At 29.0% G+C, this 22,696-nt stretch overlaps 2 long non-coding RNA genes across 2 annotated transcripts in view; one reads left to right on the top strand and one right to left on the bottom strand.

Annotated features, from left to right (window-relative positions):
• LOC136979040 (uncharacterized) overlaps positions 1-570 on the bottom strand; it is a 68,648-nt gene extending 68,078 nt beyond the window's left edge. The window contains exon 1 of the long non-coding RNA XR_010881322.1: positions 351-570. This is a non-coding gene — a long non-coding RNA (uncharacterized lncRNA). The remainder of the gene's footprint in view (positions 1-350) is intronic.
• Positions 1-14,845, top strand: part of LOC136979041 (uncharacterized) — a 29,914-nt gene extending 15,069 nt beyond the window's left edge. The window contains exons 3-4 of the long non-coding RNA XR_010881324.1: positions 5,694-5,874; positions 14,020-14,845. This is a non-coding gene — a long non-coding RNA (uncharacterized lncRNA). The remainder of the gene's footprint in view (positions 1-5,693; positions 5,875-14,019) is intronic.
• The last annotated feature ends 7,851 nt before the right edge of the window (positions 14,846-22,696 follow it).

Here is a 22,696-nt window from a genome sequence, read left to right as displayed (position 1 = left end):
TCTATTAATTCTAATTTCGTTATTGTTTACTTTTTAGGTAAACAATCTTGTCAAAAGTAACGTTTAAAAATTTTGGCACTATCAACAGATTTGTCTGCATTAAAAATAAATTTTATCAGAAATAAATATAACGTTGACGTATTAACGGAAAGCGGCTCGTAGAATTAGTCTATTAGTAGGTTTGAATCTACAAAATAATCTTAAAAACACAACACACAGGATAATCATTTATTTAAATGATCATTCTGTCATTTTAAACACAAAAGAAGTAAAATCAAAGTTTGTGTTTAGTACAAGAATATTTGTTAAATACTTTGAAGTGTTAATGATTTAAGTAAACATCAACATACCTCTAAGCCAAAATAGAGCTGTATTTTATGTTAATTGGCTTAAATACCTTCTTTTTCTCGTAACAAATAGAAACATAAACAAGTAATAGGTCTCCAAGAATGTTATCGTTCGTCTTATTAATCAAAAATCTTTCAACAGATAAGTTTAATAATTAAAAACAACGCTAAATAATACAATATAAATTGTTAACATAAAATAAAACATAATAGAAATAACGAATTATTGACAACTGTTAAGCTGCAGTGATCAAAATCACACTTGTACCGCAGTCAATTGGAAATGCACAATTGACAAGTAATTTACATGTTATAAGCGGATTTTATATCCGATACTCTCTAGAAAAATTGTTATTTTATATTATCTAAACAAAGTTAAAATAAAGCTAAATATTTATAGTTTTAAAGGTTAATTTAATTTCTTTCGAAAATTAAGAATATTCAAGTTGCGAGCTTTCGTATTAACATATCAGTATTTGAAATTTATGAGTCAATAGTCATTCAATAGACCAAAGTTAATGAAAGTTGATATGTTTTAATCCGATAAGTTAAGGTTTCTAAATACAGCATACAATATTGTATTTAGTAATATTAAGAAAATCATTTTATAACTATTTTATCTCGAGTTTTATATTCAAATACGATAAAATAATAACTTAATAAGCAATAAGTCCCTCGATCCAATTGAATTTCGAAAATTTATTCTTATCGAACATATTTTATGTAAAATATTAAAATATATAAAACTGCAAACATAGATATTAGTCGATAATATAGACTTATAGTATTTATTCCAATAAAATTCTTGAATGTATTTCATCTAACAAGTGAATATTAGAATTATTTAATTTTTTTAATCTTAAAAATTGACGAAAAATTAATTATCTGTACTTTACATATTGACTAATTGCTTAAGTGAATTAGAAAAGTTAAACAGAGTTTAATACCAGAGTCGATTCTACATTATTCTAATTGCGGCCTACATTAATACAGTTGAAAAATTTATGAAATTTTCTGTATTAAAATATTAATAATGTTGAAAAACCGTATAAAAAATTGAAGAGGATAGGTTTATTATACTCTTAATATTTTCACATGTTTCTATTTTGCTGATAAGTAATCATTTCGTTTGTAGTATATAGCTAGTAGGCCTATGTTTTGCGTTTATGTTTATCACGCGAAACATTTATTCGCGTTAAATTTCACAAATTTTAAACATGTCGTTGATAAATTTAACAAATCTGATAAATTCTATATCATGCATGCTATCGTGTAGTCTGGAAACAAAAATAGTAAAGCTGTTTTTTAGCATCGTATAAAATACTTTTTATTTTTTAAAAATTTAACACAATGGCCTTACTTAAAATTTGAATTTTTGTTAGTTTAAAATCATTCTTTTAACTAAAATTATTTCGATATTCTCTACAAGAGATCTTTAAACAGAACATAATGGGTTGCTACGTGATAATAGTTATTTGACACATTAATCAATGATATATTTAAAAATAATATAGGCCTTTCTAAATCCAGAACGAATAGAAAATAAGTGTTTAGTTTTTTACTTTTTAAAGAAATTGAAACGGATAGGACACAGTAGACATATTTATTATGTCACATCGAAAATTAACAGTTAAAGAGAAAAAGTAGAGGAAAAAATTTACAATAAAAGATTTAAATATCAATAAACAAATAGCTATATTAACTTTAACATTCTTTGGATGTTAGCATGCTTAGAAGTCATAACGGTAACTACAAATCATACAGTTATTCTTACAACAGGACAACAGACGAGTTTTTTATTGGTTTGTTCAGAGAAAACACGGTTATAAATTATTATTATTTCATTCTTGATTATTAGACGGTCCTCTTGAATCGGATCGTTGACAAGAGAAAGGAATAGAAGCTATTTAAGGAAAATCAAAGAGAGGTTACCAATGGACGACCGTCTATAGATCAACAAACAAGAATAAATGTTAATAGGTAGGGCTTTTTGTGCTTTCTTTCGCTTAGCACTTCTTTATTTACTTAGGAATGAACCCAATCTTGAGTTTTCTCTGCCTATATACGGATCGTAATCTTAACTTGTACAAGATAAATAGACTGTCCACCGGCTATTATCCTTTTAATAAATATTATCATAGATAATTTCGTGAAAAATTTTAAAAACTTTAAGGGATTAATTAGTCTGAACGTCTTATTTTTATAATTTTTTTTATTGTATAATATTTAAAATGCCAAAAAACTATAAAATTTTATAGAATAATTAAAATTGTTTTCAAAACAAAGTTGGTTAAATAAATTATGAGCGTTAATTCGAATAAATCTTTATTAATATGCTAAGTAAAAGAGATGAAAAAATAAAGAACAATAAAAGAGTCAAAAGTTATTAATTTGATGTCTGGGATTAATTATTTTTTCATTAAAAATTCAAATTTAAAGTATACAATATAAAGATTTATTTATTTTTAATTGATGTATGGCGATTTTAAATATAAGAGGAATAAATCTGCGAGTCTTGATTAATCGAGTTTTCTCGAGAGGATACGAAATTCCCGATTGGGAACTTTATCCAAAGCTTAAATGAAACCCATTGCTAACAATATGTAGAGAAGGTAAAGAGAGAGACAAGCAATACCTACCACAGGACCAACAATATTCGGAAGATTACTCGGGCGTTGTCTTGTAATTTATTGCCACTCTTTTAGTTAAGAATCGCAATATTGTAGAGATTCGTGATTTGTTTTTACAGCATTAACCCTAGTTAAAGTTATTGTTTTGTAGTAGGTTCGTGACTTTCCAAGAGATTTTTATAACTTAATTCGACCGGACTCTATGACTAGAGGGTTTCAGACAGATTTTAATCTCCGAAACCCTCCTTTATCGGATCATCTGAGTTTCGAGACTTGTATGGTTCCGCTATTCTATCAAGTTTTACGATAGATATAATTCTAGAGTTATTTTCTAATCTAGGAAACCGAAGTTTTGTACTGAAATCGATCTTTTTTATTCAGGGAAAAAGTCGAATTTTGATCTCCATTAATACGCTCTTCTCTGGCAAATGGCGTTTGATTGTGTTGGTTTTTAATGTTGAATCTCTTAATGGAAGATTTTTACAGCGTCCAAGTTTTCTCTAGATACTCAATCATCGGTCAGTGGCTGTGCCTGGACACGATCGCCGTCAATAGATTCGCAGTAAATTCACGAATCGAGTGAAGGAGGCCATTACAGACAGCTGACGCCCTATATAATATCCACACCAATGCGGCGGTAGTCCCTCATAAACCACAGATGGGGTTCTTACTTGATTCGTGTTGTGGTCTTTTGGTTAAAAGTATGATCCAGCTGGTTCCAAATCTCTTCACCACGTGGCTCTATTTAGCAGGCTGACATCAGCTGGAATTAGAAATAAAAGTGGCAAAGGATAGTTAGCTAGACAATTAAGAATGATAGGAACGTAAGAAAATAATTATTATTAGTGCATGCTGTTAAACACGTAACGTAAAAAATTACAATGATATTTTAGAATTTCAAGCAGTTCGAAGTTTAAAAAATGCCCAATTTCATCTTTTCTTTCTACGATATTGCATTGAGGCAACAAGTATAATATTCACAAGTTTCGGTCTATAGACTATGCTAAATTTTATACATTTAAAACTATAAAAGATATTTTAAGTTCCGCTTTCGAAAGTTTCTGAAACGAATTGGGTCGATTCTCTTTGAAGATATATTCATAACTGCCGAATTTATATTAGTATATATACAGAAATCTTTGGACGGAAAAATTTTGAGGTCTAAATGAATAGTCAATGGAAGGGTCTGGAAATCATATCAAGTTTAGACAAGAAAATAGATGTTTAGAAAAAGTCCATTCTTTGGAAGATATCTACACCATAGATCAAATGAAATGTCCATTCTAGACAACGTTAACCTGAACCAAAGATGAACCAAGGAAAGATCGCATTGCATAAGCCTATAGGTGAGGATAAAGCAGTAACATGATCACATGGAAACAGGAGAAAGTCTGGAGGAGAGTTAGCAGTGACCGTGACAAAGATGTAGGACAAAATCAATTTTCAAATACGAATAAGATTATAAGAGTAAGATCTTTTCCCTTCTGGGATTATTAAAATGCGATATTCACCTGTTCTCTTCGTTTTACTTGTTGAAATAATCACATAGGAATCGAGATAAAGAAATAAAAGATGGCGAATGCGTATTTAAATCTTCCTAGCCTTAAGTCAATTCCCCGGATGATCGATTTAAGGTGAAAGAAAAGTCAGAATAGTTCCGGCTGGATAAATGCCCCAAGCGCGGTTCACCATCTTGAATTAAAGAAAGACTTATCTAATTGCCCAAGTCTACCATTGTTTCTGTTTAAAAACAAATAAGACAAGTATGTACTTCGCCATTTGTCATATGATAATTACAAGGTGTTCAATGTGTGCCGTTTCACCTGTCTTAGGTCACTAATTGTCGTTTCATTTAATTGTTTTTACTTCACCTAGATATGTGGACAACTCTACTTTCAGACTTCTTTTAGGCGGGTTTCTATAGTATTCAGCCAATTGTCTTTGCATTTATTCGTTTTGGGTTGGTCTTCAATTGTTCATTTGCATCCAGCTTCTTCGAGAAAATTTAAAGCAACACCTGGAACGCATGGATCTTGCGAATGTCTACAAATGACCATAAAATTGAAGTGTTTCAAAAATTTTTCCATTCTATTTGTAAATTTGATAAAAGTTGAAATATCAAAAATTAATAATAAAAAAAGAAATGCTCGTCCGAAAAAGCCAGCATTCAATTTAAAACTTTTGCATGTCACGAATTTTTTATAGTGGAGTGTTGTTTCCAATAAGAATATGTCACTGTTATCTAAAGAGGACCTAAAATTTTATGCTCGCTTCAGTCATATTGACAGCCTAATTCCCTTAATTATAGCCTAGGAAAGAACTAGCCCGTATAGATCTTAGTCTAGTAATTAGGTTTAGTTTCTTCTGATTTAGATTAGGCACTGGATCTACTAAATTAATATTAATATGATTCATAATACCTTAGGCCTGTAATAAGGTATAAGGGCTGTGAGGATATTTTTGTTAATTAACATTAATTCGCCTATTATAGACAACGTTAAACAATTTTATATTTTTAGAGAAGGTCGAAGAAATTATTTGTAGTATATTTGCAAATTTATGAGAAATTGTAAAAAATCTTCCTTCATCTAATGTTAATTTAATGCTAGTATTTAGAGATGGCATTTATACCGTTGCAGTTACGTCCAATAAAATTTACTTGATGTTTCTAAACAGGGCTATTTAAGATACTCGTGATTTTCGTTTGAAATTCCAGGTGATGTTGATCGGAGGCTACCTGCGACAACCTTGTAACCACCATGTATTCCTCCTAAATCTGTCACCTCTAATGATGTTCTGGCGGACCTCCCCACGACGTATGACCTTTCACCCTGGTCCAGACAGGTCGTAAATCGGATTGCTCATTAACCGCTTGTACTTTACACGTCCAACTAGAGGTAAGATCTAACGCCAGTATTTATGCATGCTGTGTGCCGTCTCCACCCCGATCCTTCCAACATCAATTCGAATAGCAGCTCGATCGAGCCAAACAAGTAAATCCAGCCTAATAATATAATTATTACTATTACCAACATAGATTCCGTAAGGAACCTTTTATCCAAGCATCCAATTAATTAACAAAATCGGCATTTATGCAACTCGTATCTATCTACTTTGTTACGTTTAATTTACGCTTTTCCTCCTGCGAGAATGTGGAAATTCAAAAATAAATTAGATAAAAAACAAGATATTGTTATTCTAGGAAGAATTTATAACTACGGAATTAATAAAACTGTTTCAATTTACATTCTAACATGTTCATTCGCATTGCAGAATATTCTGTTCGTACTTTTTACATTTCATTTTAAACAACGTCGAGAATTAATAAGTAACATTTATATCTAGCAAAAAATATATCAATTGAGTATATAATAAAAAAAGCTTAGTTCATTTTGAGTTATTTAACTCTGTTCAAACAGCAATTTTTAAACAAAGTTAACACGAATTTGATCATCAATAAAGACATTTTACATTAGAAAATTGTGCTAGTCTTTAAGAGAAGACTACAGAAAATATTTTTATTGATAATTAGTTTTATTTTTTTATTTTTTTATAATAAGGGCCGTCTAGAGGGGAGCTCGAGATTTTTCCCCGGGCCCATAGAAAACTTAGAAGCCCATAATGATTCCAATCACTAAAATTAATGTTATTTTTTACTAAGAGAAAATAAAATCTTTTAGACGGATTTTTATTAATAAAGAACATCCTACGTCTTACATTTGTTTAAAAAAAATATATATATATAAAAGGCCACTCTACTTCAGGGCTCCCTCGATGATCATATTTGTAATAAAAGTATTTTAAAAACAACCTACTGTAGAGTACAATACATTATCAAAAATTATATTAATATTTCCTATGAAATAATGCTAATCAAAAATAAAATTTCCTTAGTATTTTAAAGGTTTGCTTTAAAATGGGCTAATTTAACGAGTATAAATTTATCATTTATGATAAAATTCTCTATTTAAAGGTATTTAATTTGATTTTTTGAATTCGGTTATAGGAGAAGAGGAACGAATATGCTTAGGCAGAAATGTAATATTAAATCACTTCAGGCAAAGTTCTATAAAGAGAAATCTAGCATAATTTTATGGAAATTAAGTAATGATTAAAGCATTCGTAAATTTTCCATGTAAATCTAACCATTGCAAATCCTTATTCTGAAATTATAAATTTATGAAGTAAGCGGATTTAACGTATTTCTGATAACTTTAGAGTTTTTTAAATTAAATTTTTAAGAAATTCTAATATCTTTCTATATAGTTTCTAGTATCTTGAGCCGAAAATAATTTTTTAGATAAAATTAGAACTATTATACATGTGAGGCCTAAAGATGAAATTAATCTGAAGTAAAAAATAAACATAATCTTCTCTGAAACAACAAAAATTACGAAAATTCTAGTAATTAGGCCTATAATTTAATGTTAACTTATGAAAGCATTAATAATTTAAAATTTAATAGAATTTAGCTTCGTTAAATGTAATAAAGATTTTACACAAGATAATTTTATTTTTTTTGAAGCTAGTAAAATAAATTTTAATAAAATTAATAAATTTAATAATGTTATTATAATTTAATATTATGAAGCATTAACCATAGTCCAGTTATTAACAATTATGTAGTAGATATAGCTTAATTTTACTTATAAATGCGGAAGGCCTATAAAAAAATTTGAGTAGAAAATTTATTATTAGTTACAATGTTTATATTTTATTTTAAATATTAAAATAAAACATTTTCGAATAATAAATTTTACATTTATTCAAACAGAAGAATAAATCTGATCAATTTTATTAACTTTCAATTCAAAAATAAATCAGTTTTTAAATTTTTCTTGTAAGAAAACTTACGTAAAATCATATTAAATTTTTAAAAAAAATTATAAAATATGAGATAAATCTCGATTATTGTAATAAAATCTTAAATACGGGAAATATCCGATAATGAGAAGCTTCATTGGTAAGTAATAAAATAATTTGTAGACGATAATTATAACATTTATTTTTAAATGTTTATAATTAATATTTATCTATACAAATATCTTTATTGAATCAGTAAACGTATGTTTTATAAATATTTTGATCTAATTTTAATTGAAAATTGGAGATAACATTATTAATGAAATAATTGAAGTGAGGTAAATTAAAATAATTGGGTTTGCAATTTGTAATTTATTTTACATTAATTTTGGTACGGCGGTCTAAAATTTTTACTAATTACTTGTAGTAGATTGTTTACAGCAGTTATCACCACCTGTCATTGCTAAATTTATTTATATTTCGAAAAAAAATTGCTAAAAGATCTTGGATAAGATAAATATCTCTCGCATCTTTAAAAGACACGCTTTATAAAAATTATATACACGTTATAACTTATATCTTAACATTATTTTATATGGAATAAAAAAAAAAAACCTTAGCTAACTAATAAAATCTGGAAGAATTAAATATAAAACTTTAATTATTTTGTAGATATGCTTTAAAGAATTGATAACAATTACTTAATTTTCTGTTTAGAAATTGATGTTTACAATAGGATAGTCACAGTAGATAAAAAAGTATTGTAGATCACAACTGGTTTTATTTTTTATTTCACTCCTTTGTTCCGAATTTAATTGATAAATTATGTTTTTTTTTATTTATTTCATAATAAATGAAGCTGCATTACACTGCGTATATTTTATTTATATAAATAACTTTTTATTTTATATGTCTTAATTTTAAATTTTATGATTTTTACATAAAATGAGGCAATTTTTCTCCCGTTTTTAATTAGAAAAAATTAATAAATAACTGTTATATTGTTTATATTTTTACAGATTTATATATCAAGTTATTCCTTTTATATATAGGCTATATATATTCGGGCTTACTTTAAAGACTTTTAAGTTTGCATATCTGTATAGGATTTATCGTGTGATAACTACACAGATATACTAAATCACTTTAATAATTCTAATTTCATTCAACTTTAAAAGGTAAATCGATTATGGAAATAATCGATATAAAATTATTGTTTAGGCCTGTGCCAATGAAATTATGTGTTTCGTCTATAAAATAGGCCTATATTTAATTTTTTTATATTGAAGAGACTTTTACGAATAAGTTTTAAAAGCGCTTACTGTATATAGGCCTATTAACTGAATATTAAATAAGTACAACTTCCGGAAAATTTATTTAGAATAATTTAATATAAATTAAATATATTAAATAATATATTAAACATTGAAAATTTTGTTTAAAAGATTATTATTATTTTATATTTATAATTGCTTTTATCTGTAATTTATTTAAAGGCGAATATGTGAATTAGTAACAGTGAGAACTTCTGTAATAATAATAATAATTCTCTCTCAAATTACTATTTTCTTTTTTAAGTTTTAAGAATAAAATTTTAAAAAAACACTATAAAACTAATGTTGTTAAATATAAGCATAATTTTAATAATTAACTCTTGTCTGATAAATAGATTAAATATTAAATGCAATTTATCACAAAATAAATTAAAATAAATCAAAAGTAGAAATTTTTACAATAATGTTTGGTAAGATAATGATTAAATATTGCAAAAATTAAAATAGTTTTTAAATATATAATTACATAATTAAATATACTATTATAATATTGAAATTTGAGATTTTGAAATAATTCATTATATTATAGGCCTATAACTTTTTCTTAAGTAATTGGGAATTAAAATTGAGAAATTTTTTAAAGTTTACATTAAACTAATTTCTAAGCGAATTAAAAAATAAAGTTTTTAGCAGTTTAGTACTTTTCGTAAATTGAGAAAAATGACAAGGAAATTTCCTATTAAAGTATGGAAAGCAGGTTAGCCTTTTGCACTGTAAATAGAGAGACATTCAGTAAAAAGTTTGGACATCACGTAGGCGTATAAGTCCATAAGATAAGGACGAAAGCTTTGAAAAGAATACTTGTAGCACGGTACTAAAAGAACAAAGAACCCAGTTTCTCAACCCTTAATTGAACAGAGTTAGCATAAAAGAACATCATATTTTTTCCATAATACACTACTTTTCATTGATCTCCTACTTCACAAACTTCTAATAAACAAGCGAAGATTCAGACTTAGTTTTTCCTTTTTTTCTTTTTTGTTTTTTTCTAGGTAGGTGAGATGCGAGCATGGATGGCCCGGTGTAGCTCTGATTAGACTGAAGGTCGGTCAAATGGCCTCCCTGCAGTTCTGACACAACACCCGCAGAGTTTCCTACTATGCCAAGCTGGCCAATTAGTGGGGTACGCCGTATTTTATTTACATAAATAAGTCAGTAATCACGTACTGTAGATATTTACTGTTAGCTGGATTTTATCGTGATTACGTGGCCGCTTCAATACTCCCAACTAAATTCGTTTCCCTCTTGGCAAATCGTACACTTTTAATTCTTGATATTAATAGCTATAAATTTGTAAATTTACTACCTTTTCCGATTTTTTTGGTACATAATAAAGATGGCTAACCCATCCATTAATGAGTAGAAATAAAATATTAGATAATGGCCTAAACACGTAGTTGTGCTGGTATTATGTCACAAGCACCTCCTATGGAGTAAAGAGAAAGTTAGGAACGAGGTAAGAATTTCAATAGCCGACTTACCCCGTTGTTGCAACTAATCATTGAATCTACGGAGACCTCCTGCAGTAGTTGTCCAACCACTTGTGTGGTATTCCAATTGATCTCCTCAGTAATTATTATAAGAAGTGATTTTCTCTCAACTCAAGGAATTTAATTAACAAACAAGCTTAAAAACAATATTATCTGGTGGCTGATCAGATCTTTTTCGTAATGTACGATCGTCTCCTTCTTTTACAATTTACAATCTGTTAGGACTAAAGAAGTTTTATGATTTTCTCTTTCCATATCTTACTGATATGTTGCTATGGATTAGTTATTGCACGATGTATTTACGTCATACCGAGTAGAGTAAAGCGAAACGACATTTATCTCATAAGATTTATGAGAAATGAAAATATTTTTGAATGGGCAATTAATTTATTATTTTGAAATTTTTTATTTTTTCTCGTTTTTTCTTCCTAAGAGAAATACGCTCTTTAATTAAATATCTTTGAAGAGATTGCTAATATATGCGAGATGGTTTACATGTCCCAGTTATATATTTCAACCCGCAAATTATAATTAATAAATTAATACATTTAATATTATTATTAACGAATTTTTAAAAGTTTCCGCTCACGCGCGATTATAGAATTAAATACATAAATTTTCGAGAATTATACAAGCAATTAAATATAGAGATTCATCTGTAGCTAGTTTCGTTTCCTGTTGAGCGGTTCTTAACAGTTCGCTCTCAACTCATTCTCAATGTTATAATGCATAGTACCAGCGCATTCGTTTCATCTTCACATCACATTTTCGGCGAACTTGGTTCCTGTTTACATTAAATAAGGGTTTTCAACCTCGAGCACGCATAATACAAGTGGCACGCACACTAAAATATAATAATAGATTCGTTTATTGCAGGCTAAGCCAGAAATGCTTTCGTGAAACCATTTTGAAGGCATCTTTTGTGTAGCCTAAGCTTAAAATACGTCTTGGAGCATTGTATAATTGTATAGGGTCATACAGCCTACACCTTAAGTCACAAATCTGAAAACAAATTTACACCCAAACGTTTTAGAGGTTAAAATAAGACAACCGACATTTTCATATTGTATAATCTCGTCTCTTCATTCTAAATTCATGACAGATTTTAAAAGTAGGTGACAGTTACTTATCTAACCAAGGTTAAGTTATTTTAACAAATTCTATCAAACTTTCAATCTAACAAGCTCCTGATGTAAAAGTTTTCAACTCCATAAAATTTTTATAATCGGAAATTCTCATTCGTGACCATTCGATTTTTTTAATTGTAAAAGAAACTTGATCGAGAAGATTTTCTATATTTAGTTATAAAAAAAAACACACATCTACGTATAGATATTTTTGAATAAGGCAGAAGGAATATTTTGCACTCGTCAAGTCATTCGAATTTCAGCAAGATTTTAAAGAAATCTTAAGCACTTCGTTCGCAGTTATTTATACTGAACAATCAAAAACCATTCACTTGGCATAATTATACATTCAGGTAATTTACCGCTCTGCCTAGAAGTGAGGTGAGTCAACTTTTGCTGGCACGCCTGCGGACCATAGACGGTCACACGTACTCTTGACTCTCGGCCTATCATTATAGCATATTACTGAGGGCGTGCCTCTTTCTCAACCACACCGATCTCTATCCAATGTTTCCCGCCATTCTCACCATCACATCTCAGCAATTCTCGCATTTCGACCATTATTAACACGAAAGCGCTTGTTTCTTACCGTCATTAACTGTCTACGGACTTATCTTTTACAAAAGTAAACCGTCTCCCCGAGACATTAAATCAAATCTAATTTTTTTAGTCGATGTAAGTTATTGTTTGCTACCGTTTAAATTTTAATAAAAACATAAAAATATAAATCTGAGCGTTCACCTTATGATAAATTACATCACATCTATACTGAATTAACAATAAGAAAAAGATTTCGCGACAGCACCTGACTAGCATTTGATGTTGAGGGTCTGTAATTTAGTACTCGATATGGAGCCAGGTGTAAAAAGGTTAATACTAAAAGGTCAACCGATGACATGTCCAATAGTGCGCTGACTGGAACCTTTCATCACAACGCTTTTGGTACCAACGAGTTGAGAGTATAATTAATAGTCCGGAGTCTCTGGAGAATATCCATCAAACCAAAGAGTCCCGAATTCCCGACATCTAAATTGATACCTCTGATTAGAGTTAAGATCCCGCTAAAATAATTACGGCGCTGGTCAGGGGTTAGAGGTCAACTAATGAAGATCGCACCCACGATTTGAGGGTACTTATCGACACAGGTTATCTGGTATTTCAAGTGACGATCATCCATCACTCGCTGCGTGATGTACTGGTTAGCAGTTGGTGGCAAAGGTCTTCTACAAGATGTCTATTAACTTATTAATAGTGCTCATTCTTCTGAGGTCAACTTCCGGCACTTCACAGTGTATAACACTTGTGTCCCGATGGCATTTGATCTTTGTTTACTTTATTACTTGGAAATTTCAGAAACATAAAATAGAAATGAAAGGCCTAATTTAACAAGCATTAATCATTACTATAATTATCATTTTTATCGGTGTAAGTGCGTTAATCTTAAATGGTGCATTACTATAAAATATAAAGTCTATAGCTTATAGAACCAATTATGTGTTTAGTCTTTTGAACTAGAAGTTTATCATCAAGTTAGAAAAAGAGCAACAAAGACGCCGCATTCTTATAAGCAACCTACAATTTTATAGAGCTATGCTCGTATCAAAATAATCTTCATCCTAATTGTTAAGGTGGAAATTTGAAATATTTTAACCGTTATCTTGAAAAATAACAAATCTATGTCTTGTAAAACTTCACCATATTTCTATAATATAGTACGTAATTATATTCCACGATTATCCGAACAATACAGTAGACTACAGAATAACATTAGATTGCAAAGGATGGTATAGATGCTTCGTATAGCGCATATGGTATTGTGTTGCGTGCAATTGTGTCTACATTTTATCTTTACCACTGATCTGAACAACAGTCTCTTTATGGCTATACAATTAAATCTTTCATATGGATAGCGAATCTGGGTTTATCATGACTGGGGGCGTGTCCGCGGTAGAGTTTTAATCTTGATCTCTCATCAACATCGTCCTTGCTTTGGTGCAGATAGATCCCTTGTTTAACTGATATTCGTGTCATCGTTAACCATTACAATATTCTAGGAAGGAAACAACCTCAACAATTCACAGAAGAGTACCCGTAGATTTAATTTCGAGCATGAAACTTTATTCTATTTTCGAGCGAATATAAATAGGCCTACTTTAAACAGGATTTTTTTCTTAATTCTGATTAAATCTTTAGTTTTTTACATTAATAATACAAAATATTTTAAAAATTATAAATAAATGTATATTTAGTGTTTGTAACGTATCTATTTATTTAATATCTTTTTGTAGGTGGACGCAGAATCAGAAAGAAAGAAGTTATCTTGATGTAATATGGTCACATCCCTCTATTTTCCATCATTGCATAAGATATCGAAAAGCATAATATAAGTTTATTGCCTTCTGGAAGAGATTATCTGACCAAAGTTGACCTATGCCATCGCAAGAACCCCGAAAAGTCTGTTAGGTACATTTAAGACCGATGCGAGATTAGGAGTACCGGTTATGATCTGTACTTCTATCTGGAACGAATAGACATATATATATATAAAAGACGGTAAAAATGTCTGTGCTGTATAGGTAAAAACACAGATCAATCTTAAGGGGCCTGCTTCCCTCTTCCGTTCCTTAACGGAAGTTAGTGGTTGAATTATTCAAGAGTGACCGGAAATTCGATGCTACCCTGTCCGGCAGTCCGTGACAGATATCCAAGTGCGGATTAATGTTTTGTTACGTTAGTTCTGGCAGAGTGGTCGCTCGTTCGCCTGGAAGACTGTCATTTGTCCCCTGCTCGGATTGTTATCTCGGCCTGGTTACAAATAACTGGTATCTAATCATTTTATAGAAGTGATGGAGAATCACTTTGTCTCCTCCTTTTGTTTAGTCTTATTCACAATTGATTTTCACATCAACGATCCGGATTTTCTGAATGATGTCTATCAACCGTGAAGTAATATCGAAAAGCAATAATGTGTATTTTACACTCGAATTTGTAATTTTAACTGACGTGATAAAGTCAGTAAACAATTTGTCAATTTCAACAAAAATTTATCGTTATGAATTGAATCTTGTTCCTTTTTTTCTGCTATTACAATAAATTTAAAATGAAAAAAAATGTTTTCACACAACAAACGTTATTATTTTTATGATGTTTTTCACGATCAATAACTCGAAAAGATATTATTTTCGAATTTGAGGCAATAAAAAATCCTTTTCTAAGAAATTAATAAATTTTTAAAAGTCAATTTCGATAATAAACTATTCATTTTATTATTATTAACAATAGTTTAGATATTATTATGTTCAGATATGGTAGATAATTTGATAAATTCTATATCTTTAAAATTAAAAAAATACTTATTGATAAACTTTAATAACAATTTCAATTGATTTTTTTAAAAATCTATTTTATTTAATTAGCATTTTTTAAAGATAGTTAAATGCGAAAACGTTATTTAGGTATGCAATTCAAGTGTCTGAGAAGATCGCGATCCACTGTTTGAAAAACACGATACTAAATGCTACAAAATCAATACTCTGAATGACGTTTTCCAGTTTTCGCTTCCAAAAGTCCCATTTCAACGTAGAAAATTAACAAATTTTGTATTATAGATTTTAACAATACATGATTCCATAATCAATAATTTCAAATATGGTATTTTAGAAACTGGTGGTAATAAAATATATTTTTAAATAAATTTAACAAATATTTTGACTAACAGATTTGAATAATATAGTCGATTTCTATTATATTATAGAGCTTACAATCTACTATTTTGCTAACAATTTATGAACATCATAGGTCTACATTATATGCACGAATAGGTGCTAGTCGTAAACAATATTAACTACGGCGGAAGAGCACATCAAATGGCATTAGTGTCCAAACACCAACTGTCGTGTGTTGTGCTTCCCAGAATACGTCACATTACGCAGAGGTTAATGATTGTAAGTTTGATCTACTGCTCTCGATTACTTCCACAATGAGTAACGTAAGTTGATCTACGAATTCATAACTTAAGCTCCAAATATTAAAAAATTCATTCCAAATTTTTGTTAGTTTTCACGTAACCATACAATAAATAAACTTTTATAAAAGTAAAATATGTAAAAATTGGGCGCAGCATGCCTATTCAATTTGCAAACAATTTATAAAAATGCCACCTTACCAATAATTTATTAATAGATTAAAATGATCATTATTAATAATATAATGACATAATTGTTAATTACAAGAGAATGATATTCTAGGCACTTATAGAATAGCATGTTGTGATAAGTTATATGATATTTATATCAACTATTACACCTTTATATGAGATTTTTGTCGTGAGATTATTTGAATTTTCAGATTAGAAAGGGTCCAATAAAGACGAACAATAGTCAAAAGAGCGAATAGAAAAGAAAATATTTAAATTTAAATATAATAGAGTAAAGGTTGAGTGATGTGAAAATTGTGGACTCGTGAATGCATAGTTTTCGCTTTACCGCTTACAATAGCAGAATAGTTGCGCATTTATTTATGGACCAAAACGTCGCTACAATTTAGTTAGAAACTTGGCAGAAAATTGAATGAACTAATTATAATTATTCTCACCGAGAAAATGGCAGTTTACGTTTAATAGATGTTATTAAATAATAATATTTTAACCTTAATAATAGCTTATATGAAAATAGGCGTGCGTCAAAAAAAAAAAAAAGATATTTGGTAGGATAAAAGGATCGAGAGTTGATATGTTCAAAACTAAATAAAATTGGAAGAAGAAAAACTATTTTTTTATTTGTTTATTAGTAAAATAATAACGTATTTTACGTTATTTTACAATTTAAATATACATATAAACTATATTTTAAAATATAGCCTTGAAAACACATGATGTAAAAACATTGAATTATATTAATGCATTTTAAATTATTTCAATTAATAATATTTTAAAACACATCAAAATTATTATTACTTTCGAAAATTTAATCAGTAAACCGTATTTAAAAATAACCTAAATCAATTAATTTAACTCGGGAACATATCTGTAAACCTAATTTTAGAATTACAATTGACATTTTAGAAATACTATTAAATCCTTGTAAAATTAAAAATAATAATAATAATAATAAAATAAAAGCTTAAAACTTTTATTTTATTAGCAATTAAAATTTCAACAGGTCTGATAAATTTACATTATTCATATTATTATTACTAAACATTAACACGTTTTATCTTTAACGAATGAGTACCTTAGAGCAATTTAACAGTTTCATTCATTACTTAAAAAAAGAGAAAATAGAGTAAGCTTTTAAATTTTAATTTGATTAAACATAAAACAGTGAAAATTAATGAGAAAGAGAATAGAATCGATTTCATTAAATCCCATTAATGAAAAAGTCGTTAAAAATATTTCCGTTCAAAAATATAGTTTGACATGCAAACACGATCAGGAGAAACATTATTAAACAATCAAATAGCTATAGTCAACAGTGTTGACATTATTCAGCTTGAAATTATAATATTTTCATCGTAATTAATATTCACTCTCTTTAAATTATACATAGGTTAATACTTTCTCTTGTTTTCAAGTCAAAATACCAATGAACCATTAAATCACTCCAGGCATAAAGGATTAAGAAAGACATTCTCACAACGTTGTAAATAAATAAAAATAAATAAATAAAACAAGACAACAAGATAAAAAATAAGAAATCAATTTTGTAAAAAAGAAATTAATGATGTGACTGTTACATTAAAAATTATAAACACGTAAAGTACTGTACCTCCAGTGGACGATAAAGTCCGAATTTAAACATTCAAATCACTCAGCCATTTAGTGTAAAAATTTTAATTATAGTTCACTACAATTTCACGCTCTTGATTTCAATAATTTATATAAAATATAAAAGTAATGCGAGTGTAGTAAGAATTTTTTAATTTTTTTTCTTTTGATTTTTGCCATTTTTATTCGTTCTAGAAATGTCGTAATGCTTTCAATCGGTTGTTTACAAGAACGAATCCACTTACATTTTTTGATGAATTTCAAATATTTGATCTGTAGTTTTTTCCTCTTTTTTTTGTGTCTGTACTCGTCTTTGGATATGCGGCTTTTTAATATGTTAAATCGGGTAAACACGGGTTAGAAAGCAAAAATGTTCGTTTCCTGATTTATTTATATCATAAAAAAAATATATATGCATATTCTAATGTCATTTTGAAATATAAGGTATCAGTTTATTGTTGAAACTTACAATACTAATTAAATATCTTACTGCTAGATGGCAGCACATTTTATAAGTAGGGGAAATGATTCATGCATTTATAAATCAAGAAGTTATTTATGTATAAATTAAAAATTTTAAAAAATATATATTAAATGTTATAGACAAAATTTTAATAATGTAAATTACTTGTATTATTTTTAATATTTATTTTATTACTGTTTAGTTTATGCACGAGAGTAATTTCGTAGGAAGCTTCCAAGAAAACGAAGTTTCAAGAATGGAAAATCAAATTTTACAATAAAAATAAAAGAAAATGAATTACAGTCTACAATTTTATATAATTTAATAACATTATAAGTCAATAAACACATTCATCATCATTATTTTATGAATATATTTGTATAATTTAAAGATAAAAAAAAATGGTTTAAGTATATTGCTACCGTATAAAAAAAAAAGTAAGTAGCTTCTGAAGAAAGTTTGCAGAAATATGGCGCAGCCAAGCAGACATGTCGAGTGGTAATTATGGAACCGCTCTTCTAGATTATTTTGGTGTGCTATCTGCTACCTTGCGTAGACTGTAGATCTTCAGACGAGATGAGATACGCAGGTAAATAATTAGGAGGAGCAAGAGACTTGAGGGAGGGGAAGGGCGACCCACCAGCAGTGAAAAGGCGAGCCCCCACCTTACCTGCAGGCTAAGGGAACGTAAATCACGTGATTTTGACACGCCTCCTTTTCAGAAAAAGCCGCATAACTGGGTCTGAGAGGCCCGAAGGAAAAAAAAATCTAAAAATTGATGGATGCTGGAAGGATGGAGAAAGACGGAAGAGAAGAGCAATTAAATGACAGACGTTTCTGGGTGCGGAGCTTAGGACATGACAGGGGCGTGGTCAGCTTCACTGCACAGCCTCCCCTCGATCTGCAACTTTCTCTAGTCAGGTATACATCTGTACAGGAGAAGAAAGGAATCTGGAAAAGAAGTAGGCGTGGAAGGCAATGCTGTTGGAAGAAAATCATTCCTTCCATTTGTTACATGCAAAATATCGAACGGAAATGGATATCGATTTTAGATGAGATTAAAAATACCTTCTTCAGAAAGTTGAGGGTTTTTCCGATCGATATAATAAAATTATCATTATACATTACTCATAAAGAAAATAAATTCGGTAGTCGGTATAAATTCCACCAGTCAGTTTGAACTCTGTCAGACAGGAGCATGATGGGTAGAAGACAAATGTACTGACTTATTAATCACCATCCCTGCTGAGTCTAAAGAAGTGCAGACCGCAGAAAATTCCAGCCACTGTGCACGCCCTCTGGTGAGAGGACAACGATGATTAATGACTGGAGCTGTATTGTCGACGTCAGAGACACCTGAACCAAGGAGCAGCCTTGTTTGGCAACTGTTAGAAGCAAACTTAGGCGAGATAACTGCAACACGACGCATCGCAAACCATTTCTTAAAAAAAAGAAAGAGTCCAATTATCTAGGATAAAATTTGGTTCAGTTCGACCTTTTAAATAACTAAAGTGTAATACTTATAATTCGATTGGGAGACATAATAACCGGAAGAATCGAGTTGGAAAATAAAGAAAAAAATTATATATATAGTTAAAAAATAAAAAAAGTGCATGGGGTTATTCGCCAGTTAGGGTTAGGAAGGCGAATTTCGTTGGGTTTGTAGCTAATGACACGTTACTTGCCAGAACGGATCATCCATCATTGTTTACTGGGTTAATTACAGAGTCGAGTACTTCCACCTGTGTCTTTAGTTGCATGTTCTTACCTGTCCATAATGTGTCCCACCTACCCAGGATACGTGCAAGGACAACCAAACTGATCTCGGGTTTCTTTACCGAAATTTTTCTGACAGGAATGTGAAATATCTCTCAGCGTCTAGTAAAATATTCATTTTTATATCTGGTAGCAGATGAGATTAAAGCGACTGACTTTCCTCGGACGATAACGAAATCATTATGGAATGTTAAACACGTAAAAATTTTCTCGATTTTTATAAAAAAATAATAATTTATCTATTACCGCAACCGGGATGTTTTCTAATGAAAAAAATCTTATTCTATTCGGTAAGATTAAATGTGGGGTTACATTTTATTGCGTGTGACACGTCTTATCCCTTTTGTAAGAGTCGAGATGAGTATTATATAGTGTATGGACAAACAGGAAAACATATGTATAAACAGAGAGAGTTTACATAAATTTTCTTGAAGTTAAATGATAAATTTATTTTTGGAACTGTTTTAAAACTTTTAATAATTCTAAAATAAACTCTTTAACGGATTTATTATCCGTTAAATCAAAAATTAAATTTGAATATTTAACATAACATTGGCGTAATTATTGTTTCCGCGAGTGCCTTATTTTAGTTTAAGATCTATCTGACCGCTATAAAATTAAAATTTAATCTTATTATTATAAATAATCATTTTTAATCTATGAAATAAATATTCTGAATGTAGCTTATTATTAAAATTCACATTAAAAAAATTAAAATACACACCATATAATTCCAATAGAAGTAATTAGTTAAGTTAAAGAGAGCTTGTTAAAGAAAACTACAGAACAAAAAAAGTCCTCTTGCAGTCAAGATAAACTGTCTCATGGTCTTTGAGCATTACCTATCCAAGTTTAGTCGTTTACTTAAACACAAAAAATCGGTACATTGTGATATATGAGTGTTTTGCTCTAATGACTTTGCTTCCAAGTATATTTAAGCAGCGAGTCCAGAAGCGATGTGGTAACAGTCTTTCTCACGGACCGTCCCTTACTGGAGGCTAGAAAACCATCAATTCCCGTCTACTGTCCATTAGATGCTATTATCCATGCTATTGTCTGAACATAGATGTAGGCACCGTTTGCATTTTAATTTACTGCTAACGAGAAGAAAGCTAATTGACGCTTTCTACGTGGTATATGAGCAGCTCCTCGGGGCTTCGCTCCTTTTCAGATGATATCATCCAAAGATTAGTTATCGATTAAAATAAAGAAGTAGATTAGCATCGTTATTAAATGATTGGACACTTTCAAATAACCGTTATATGTAATTTTATACAAAGCTTGTTTTGTTTTGATGCGGGCACGGTCTATTTCTAGTTTATAAACAAAGTTTGCAAGTTATTACACTCAAAAATATTCAGTCAGGTTTGATAAAATTCATTTTTTTTATTCTATTTTTTTGGAACATATGTGTATTTTTAATAAAAATGCTACGCGCGAAACTACATTCCTATAATTATTTAATTTATTACTTAATTTTTATTCTCTTTCATATGTAATTGAATATTTATGCGGTGTTATACACGTCTTTACAACACATTGCAGCTTTTAACAAATCATCAGAATATTTTAAACATGATTACGTTTAAAAGTCTTTACTTACCATAAAAACAACATTTTTAAATATTATAGTTATAAAACGCGATTTCCTGATTCATTTAACTTTATGTCCAGTAAGTTTAATATTCTAGACTATTGTTATTCTTCGAAATCATAATTGATTTTACAAGAAAAAGGAACGAATCACAGCTTATCTGTTAACCTAAAAAAGAATCAATAGACAAGAGATAAACCACCCATTACTTACAAGTTTAATAAAGTTTATATGTATTACCTTATGTCGTCAGTATAGTCTGTTTCAATCCATATCATATATATCCTATTATATTATATTATACCAAATATATATTATCTCATAAGTTAAGATTATAGAAGTTATCTTAAATAACATTTTTTATATAAAGCAGATTATTTTATTTATGTTTTTTCTTTTCAAAATTTTTCTTACAATAATATATTTCCAAAACAGTGTTGAACTAATAGACAAGTATAGTTTATTTATGCCTGCTTTGACGAGTAATCATTGTTTGAAATAATACAAAACAATAAAATTTAAATCGTTTTATTTTTATTTTTAAATAAAACAATAAAATGATTTAATTTATAGAGAGAAATCAAACCAAAAATTCGTTTAACTTCAATGGTTACTGACACTTAAGTAAAATTAATTTGATTACTCTATAGAAACAATGGCAAGTACTTAAAAAATTAATCTGTATTAACAATGACATTGTTTTAGCGATTTTCAGAATGTATAGTGTATTTTATAATTAGAGAAATAATTCCAATAATTATTTTACTTGAAATCAGATATAACTTATATAGCCTATATATATTATACTATACTATATATATTATACTATACTACATATATATATATATATTATTCGATACTTTGTATAAACAAAGTATCGAAAAGTACGTTGAAAATTTTATGTATTTTTGAAAAACAACATCAAAAATACTGTAGATTCGACATCATAAAGTATGAGAGCAATTGGAATTTTACTCGGTATGGCGGATGTGAGTTGTAAACTTTCTACTAATAAATTATAGGATCTGTTGCGGACATGTGTTACTACAAATTAATCTTCAAGTCATATACAATTTTTTTAAACTGAAATTTATAATATATCACTTTCTAACTAAAAGATTCTCAATTAGATTTTTATAAGACATTTCTGAACTTGAATTATTAACATACAATGCGCCAATATTCAAAGATATGCAAATGATTTAATTTTAAGTTTTAATGCCTGAAGATTGAGTTTACTCTTAGATTCATTCTTCACTACCAGATCTTATTTTTAATGCCAAAGTAAGAATATAGAATATATAAGGATATAGATTTTAATAAAAAATAATGTAGTTTTATATAGATTTAAATCTTATTCGAGAGCCT

The sequence above is a fragment of the Centruroides vittatus genome, unplaced genomic scaffold (genome assembly GCF_030686945.1).
Source record: "Centruroides vittatus isolate TY-2023 unplaced genomic scaffold, ASM3068694v2 contig_575, whole genome shotgun sequence".
NCBI lineage: Eukaryota > Metazoa > Arthropoda > Arachnida > Scorpiones > Buthidae > Centruroides > Centruroides vittatus.
The sequence above is the reverse complement of the archived record's forward strand: the minus strand, read 5'-3'. Positions and strand labels throughout refer to the sequence as shown.